We start from the raw sequence: 6,993 nt of genomic DNA on the forward strand, positions 1-6,993 counted from the left end.
CTCTTCGCCCGGAGCGCGGCTCAACTTATTCGAAAATGCACTAAGTGCCAAAGCCCATTCATTTACAACGGCGTGTCCGCCAGAGGGCGCATTTCCCGCCGCGGACCGGCCGGCGGGGCTCGTCGGAGAGCGTGTCCGCCTCTCGGTGGTCCTTGCCGGGCGTGGGTCGGCGTCCGCTGTCGGTACTTTACGGGACCACGTTCGGCCCGCGGACCAGCCGGCGGGGCTCTCTTGAAAGCTTACCCGCCTTCGCTGGTTCCCCGGTCGGCCGCGAGTAGCGAGAATTCGGCCTCTTCGCCCGGAGCGCGGCTCAACTTTTGCGAAAATGCACTAAGTGCCAAAGCCCATTCATTTACAACGGCGTGTCCGCCAGAGGGCGCATTTCCCGCCGCGGACCGGCCGGCGGGGCTCGTCGGAGAGCGTGTCCGCCTCTGGGTGGTCCTTGCCGGGCGTGGATCGGCGTCCGCTGTCGGTAGGTGACGGGACCACGTTCGGCCCGCGGACCAGCCGGCGGGGCTCCATAGAAAGCTTACCCGCCTTCGCTGGTTCCCCGGTCGGCCACTAGTAGCGAGAATTCGGCCTCTTCACCTGGAGCCCGGAGCGACTTTTGCCAAATTTTTTCTAAGTGCCAAGGGCTCTCGCGCCGCGATGCGTCCGCCTCTGCTGGTTCCCCGGTCGGCCACGAGTGGCGAGAATTCGGCCTCTTCACCTGGAGCGCGGAGCGACTTTTGCCCAATTTTTTCGAAGTGCCAAGGGCTCTTGCGCCGTGATGCGTCCGCCTCTGCTGGTTCCCCGGTCGGCCACGAGTAGCGAGAATTCGGCCTCTTCACCTGGAGCGCGGCTCGACTTTTGCCAATTTTTTTCTAAGTGCCAAGGGCTCTTGCGCCGTGATGCGTCCGCCTCTGCTGGTTCCCCGGTCGGCCGCGAGTGGCGAGAATTCGGCCTCTTCACCCGGAGCCCGGGCCGACTTCCGCCGATATGATCACATCATGATCCTATAGCAAGTGTCGTATAACATGATGTACAAAATAAATATATAAATATTAACATCACCTATAAACATTAAATATATAAATATTAACATCACCTATGAACTTGATGAATACAATGTTTATAACCGAATGCTCATTTTATATTATTTGGCTGTAAATGCGATCATATGTAGTATATATCATGTATTTATCCACGAACCGTTAAAGAGATGTCAAGTGAGGCTACCTTAAGAGAGTCATAGTTACTCCCGCCGTTTACCCGCGTCTGTGCGAGAGGCGGTGTAATTTCTCTCCGTGTCCGCTGGAGGGAGGTATTTCCCCGTTACGACCTCCGGGAAGATCACCGGGACGCGGAGAACGCTTAGCCGGGGCTCTGGAAGCCTCGTTCGGCTTAGAAAGTGAGGTGGAAAGCACTCGGGGAACCGGCTGGGGGTGCTGGGGAAGTTCAGCGGGCCGCGTAAAACGTTTAGCCGGGGCTCTGGAAGCCTTCTCGGGCGTCAAGAGTGAGGAGGAAAGCACCCGTGGAACCGGCTGGAGGTGCTGTGGAAGTTCAGCGGGCCGCGTAAAACGCTTAGCCGGGGCTCTGGAAGCCTCGTTCGGCTTATAAAGTGAGGAGGAAAGCACCCGTGGAACCGGCTGGAGGTGCTGTGGAAGTTCAGCGGGCCGCGTAAAACGCTTAGCCGAGGCTCTGGAAGCCTCGTTCGGCTTAAAGAGTGAGGAGTGAAGCACCCGGAGAACCGGCTGGAAGTGCTGTGGAGGCTCGGCGGGCCGCGTAAAACGCTCAGCCGGGGCTCTGGAAGCCTCCTCGGGGGTCAAGAGTTAGGAGAAAAAGCACCCCCGAGAACCGGCCGGGTCCTCCACGAACCGTGAAAAAGATGTCGAGTGCCGCTACCTTAAGAGAGTCATAGTTACTCCCGCCGTTTGGCCGAAGGTGTATTTACTCGCCGTGTCCGCTGGAGGGAGGTATTTCCCCGCTCCAACGTCACCGGCGGCTTCCGAACGTCTCCCCGAGCGCTCGGAAGTCCGCGCGTGGGGGAGAAGCGGGCCGTGCGAGGTACCGGGTGGAGCTGGACCGTCACCGGGTCCGCTCGTCGTGCGCACCGGCCGCTGGAAGTCGAATAAAGCTCCGCGATCTCATCCGCGGAGCTTGTAAAGTGCAGATCCGCTGGGCTGGAGCTATTTTGGGCCACTTGGCGCGCGCGCACGGCCTCCCGGAGGTGCCGGGTGGAGTGCGCGAGCGCACCGGCCGCTGGAAGTCGCATAAAGCTCCGCGATCTCATCCGCGGTGCTTGTAAACAGCCGATCCGGTCGGCTAGGAGCTATTTTCGGCCACTTGCGCATGCGCACGGCCTCCCGGAGGTTCCGGGCGGCGTGCGAAAGCGCACGGGCCGCTGGAAGTCGAATAATGCTCCGCGATCTCATCCGCGGTGCTTGTAAAGTGCAGATCCGGTCGTCTTGGAGCTATTTTCGGCCACTTGCGCGCGCGCACGGCCTCCCGGAGGTTCCGGGCGGCGTGCGTAAGCGCACGGGCCGCTGGAAGTCGAATAATGCTCCGCGATCTCATCCGCGGTGCTTACAACTAGCCGATCCGGTCGGCCTGGAGCTATTTTCGGCCACTTGGCCCGCGCGCACGGCCTCCCGGCTGTCCCGGTGGTCCCGCTCGCCTCCGCGGACGGTTAAAAAAATCTCAAGTGAGCCTACCTTAAGAGAGTGACAGTTACTCCCGCCGTTTGGCCGCTCAGAGTGCCATCGGACGCGCAGCAACGCGAGTGTGCGCTAAGTGCGAGAGGTGGCGTATTTACCCGCCGTGTCCGCTAGAGGGAGGTATTTCCCCGTTACAAGCTCCGGGAAGATCAGCGGGACGCGGAGAACGCTTAGCCGGGGCTCTGGAAGCCTCCTCGGGCGTCAATAGTTGGGAAGAAAGCACCCCGAGGACCGGCCGGAGCTCCTCCGGACGCTCGGCGGGCCGCGGAAAACGCTTAGCCGGGGCTCTGGAAGCCTCCTCGGGCGTCATGAGTGAGGAGGGAAGCACCCGTGGAACCGGCTGGAGGTGCTGTGGAAGCTCAGCGGGCCGCGTAAAACGCTTAGCCGGGGCTCTGGAAGCCTCCTCGGGGGTCGAGAGTTAGGAGGAAAGCCCCATGAGAACCGGCTGGAGGTGCGGTGGAAGCTCAGCGGGCCGCGTAAAACGCTTAGCCGGGGCTCTGGAAGCCTCCTCGGGCGTCATGAGTGAGGAGGGAAGCACCCGTGGAACCGGCTGGAGGTGCTGTGGAAGCTCAGCGGGCCGCGTAAAACGCTTAGCCGGGGCTCTGGAAGCCTCCTCGGGGGTCGAGAGTTAGGAGAAAAAGCACCCCCGAGAACCGGCCGGGTCGTCCACGAACCGCGAAAAAGATGTCGAGTGCCGCTACCTTAAGAGAGTCATAGTTACTCCCGCCGTTTGGCCGAAGGTGTATTTACTCGCCGTGTCCGCTGGAGGGAGGTATTTCCCCGCTCCAACGTCACCGGCGGCTTCCGAACGTCTCCCCGAGCGCTCGGAAGTCCGCGCGGGGGGGAGAAGCGGGCCGTGCGAGGTACCGGGTGGAGCTGGACCGTCACCGGGTCCGCTCGTCGTGCGCGCCGGCCGCTGGAAGTCGAAAAAAGCTCCGCGATCTCATCCGCGGAGTGCAGATCCGCTGGGCTGGAGCTATTTTGGGCCACTTGGCGCGCGCGCACGGCCTCCCGGAGGTGCCGGGTGGAGTGCGCGAGCGCACCGGCCGCTGGAAGTCGGATAAAGCTCCTTGATCTCATCCGCGGTGCTTGTAAACAGCCGATCCGCTGGGCTGGAGCTATTTTGGGCCACTTGCGCATGCGCACGGCCTCCCGGAGGTGCCGGGTGGAGTGCGCGAGCGCACCGGCCGCTGGAAGTCGGATAAAGCTCCGCGATCTCATCCGCGGAGCTTGTAAAGTGCAGATCCGGTCGGCTAGGAGCTATTTTCGGCCACTTGCGCATGCGCACGGCCTCCCGGAGGTTCCGGGCGGCGTGCGTAAGCGCACCGGCCGCTGGAAGTCGAATAATGCTCCGCGATCTCATCCGCGGAGCTTGTAAAGTGCAGATCCGCTGGGCTGGAGCTATTTTCGGCCACTTGGCCCGCGCGCACGGCCTCCCGGCTGTCCCGGTGGTCCCGGTCGCCTCCGCGGACGGTTAAAAAAAATCTCAGGTGAGCCTACCTTAAGAGAGTGACAGTTACTCCCGCCGTTTGGCCGCTCAAAGTGCCACCGGACGCGCAGCAACGCGAGTGTGCGCTAAGTGCGAGAGCTGGCGTATTTACCCGCCGTGTCCGCTAGAGGGAGGTATTTCCCCGTTACAAGCTCCGGGAAGATCAGCGGGACGCGGAGAACGCTTAGCCGGGGCTCTGGAAGCCTCGGGCGGCTTAGAAAGTGAGGCGGAAAGCACTCGGGGAACCGGCTGGAGGTGCTCTGGAAGTTCAGCGGGCCGCGCAAAACGCTTAGCCGGGGCTGTGGAAGCCTCCTTCGGCTTAGAAAATGAGGCGGAAAGCCTCATGAGAACCGGCTGGAGGTGCGGTGGGAGCTCAGCGGGCCGCGTAAAACGCTTAGCCGAGGCTCTGGAAGCCTCCTCGGGCGTCAAGAGTGAGGAGGAAAGCACCCGGAGAATGACATTTTGATATGATTTGACTATAAATGCGATCATATGTAGTATATATCATATATTTATCCACGAACCGTTCAAAAAAATCTCAAGTGAGCCTACCTTAAGAGAGTGACAGTTACTCCCGCATTTTGGCTACTCAAAGTGCCATCAGACGCGCAGCAACGCGAGTGTGCGCTAAGTGCGAGAGCTGGCGTATTTACCCGCCGTGTCCGCTAGAGGGAGGTAATTCCCCGTTACGACCTCCGGGAAGATCACCGGGACGCGGAGAACGCTTTGCCGGGGCTCTGGAAGCCTCGGGCGGCTTAGAAAGTGAGGAGGAAAGCAGCCGGGGAACCGGCTGGAGGTGCTCTGGAAGTTCAGCGGGCCGCGCAAAACGTTTAGCCGGGGCTCTGGAAGCCTCGGGCGGCTTATTAAGTGAGGAGGAAAGCAGCCGTGGAACCGGCTGGAGGTGCTCTGGAAGCTCAGCGGGCCGCGTAAAACGCTTAGCCGGAGTGCTGGAAGCCTCCTCGGGCGTCAAGAATGAGGAGGAAAGCACCCGTGGAACCGGCTGGAGGTGCTCCGGAAGCTCAGCGGGCCGCGTAAAACGCTTAGCCGGGGCTCTGGAAGCCTCGTTCGGCTTAAACAGTGAGGATGGGAGCACCCGGAGATCCGGCTGGAGGTGCTGTGGAAGCTCAGCGGGCCGCGTAAAACGCTTAGCCGGTGCTCTGGAAGCTCAGCGGGCCGCGTAAAACGTTTAGCCGGGGTGCTGGAAGCCTGGGTCGACTTATAGAGTGAGGAGGAAAGCAGCCGGAGAACCGGCTGGAAGTGCTGTGGAGGCTCGGCGGGCCGCGTAAAATGCTTAACCGGGGCTCTGGAAGCCTCGTTCGGCTGGGAGAGTGAGGAGGAAAGCACCATGAGGACCGGCTGGAGGTCTTCTGGAAGCACAGCGGGCCGTGGAGAACGCTTAGAAGTGCTGGAAGTCGAGTAAGGCTCAGCCATCTCGTCCAAGGTGCTTATAAAGTGCATGTCCGCTCGGCTGGAGGTATTTCCGGCCACCCGGCGCGTGTGCACGGCCTCTGGGTGGCTCCGGGCCGGCTAGAATTCCGGACCGCGATCGCTAACTCGCGGGACCCTAAATGGCCCGCGGACCAGCCGGCGGGACGTCGGTGACCACCCATCCGCCTCGCGGTGGTCCCCGGCCGGCTAGAATTCCGGACCGCGATCGCTAATTCGCGGGACCCTAAATGGCCCGCGGACCAGCCGGCGGGACCTCGGTGACCACCCATCCGCCTCGCGGTGGTCCCTGGCCGGCTAGAATTCCGGACCGCGATCGCAAACTCGCGGGACCCTAAATGGCCCGCGGACCAGCCGGCGGGACCTCGGTGACCACCCATCCGCCTCGCGGTGGTCCCTGGCCGGCTAGAATTCCGGACCGCGATCGGTAATTCGCGGGACCCTAAATGGCCCGCGGACCATCCGGCGGGACCTCGGTGACCACCCATCCGCCTCGCGGTGGTCCCTGGCCGGCTAGAATTCCGGACCGCGATCGCTAATTCGCGGGACCCTAAATGGCCCGCGGACCAGCCGGCGGGACCTCGGTGAAGACCCATCCGCCTCGCGGTGGTCCCCGGCCGGGTAGAATTCCGGACCGCGATCGGTACCTCGCGGGACCCTAAATGGCCCGCGGACCAGCCGGCGGGACCTCGGTGAAGACCCATCCGCCTCGCGGTGGTCCCCGGCCGGGTAGAATTCCGGACCGCGATCGGTACCTCGCGGGACCCTAAATGGCCCGCGGACCAGCCGGCGGGACCTCGGTGAAGACCCATCCGCCTCGCGGTGGTCCCCGGCCGGCTAGAATTCCGGGCCGCGATCGGTAACTCGCGGGACCCTAAATGGCCCGCGGACCAGCCGGCGGGACCTCGGTGAAGACCCATCCGCCTCGCGGTGGTCCCCGGCCGGCTAGAATTCCGGACCGCGATCGGTAACTCGCGGGACCCTAAATGGCCCGCGGACCAGCCGGCGGGACCTCGGTGACCACCCATCCGCCTTGCGGTGGTCCCTGGCCGGCTAGAATTCCGGACCGCGATCGGTAACTCGCGGGACCCTAAATGGCCCGCGGACCAGCCGGCGGGACCTCGGTGACCACCCATCCGCCTTCGCTGGTTCCCAAGTCGGCTAGAATTCCGGACCGCGATCGCTAACTCGCGGGACCCTAAATGGCCCGCGGACCAGCCGGCGGGACCCACTTGACTTCCTATCCGCCTTCGCTGGTTCCCAAGTCGGCTAGAATTCCGGGCCGCGACCGGTAACTCGCGGGACCCTAAATGGCCCGCGGACCAGCCGGCGGGACCTCGGTGACCACCCATCCGCCTTCGC

This window comes from Syngnathus floridae, unplaced genomic scaffold (assembly GCF_059516105.1).
Source record: "Syngnathus floridae isolate MCC-2025c unplaced genomic scaffold, RoL_Sflo_1.0 HiC_scaffold_195, whole genome shotgun sequence".
In the NCBI taxonomy this organism is placed as follows: domain Eukaryota; kingdom Metazoa; phylum Chordata; class Actinopteri; order Syngnathiformes; family Syngnathidae; genus Syngnathus; species Syngnathus floridae.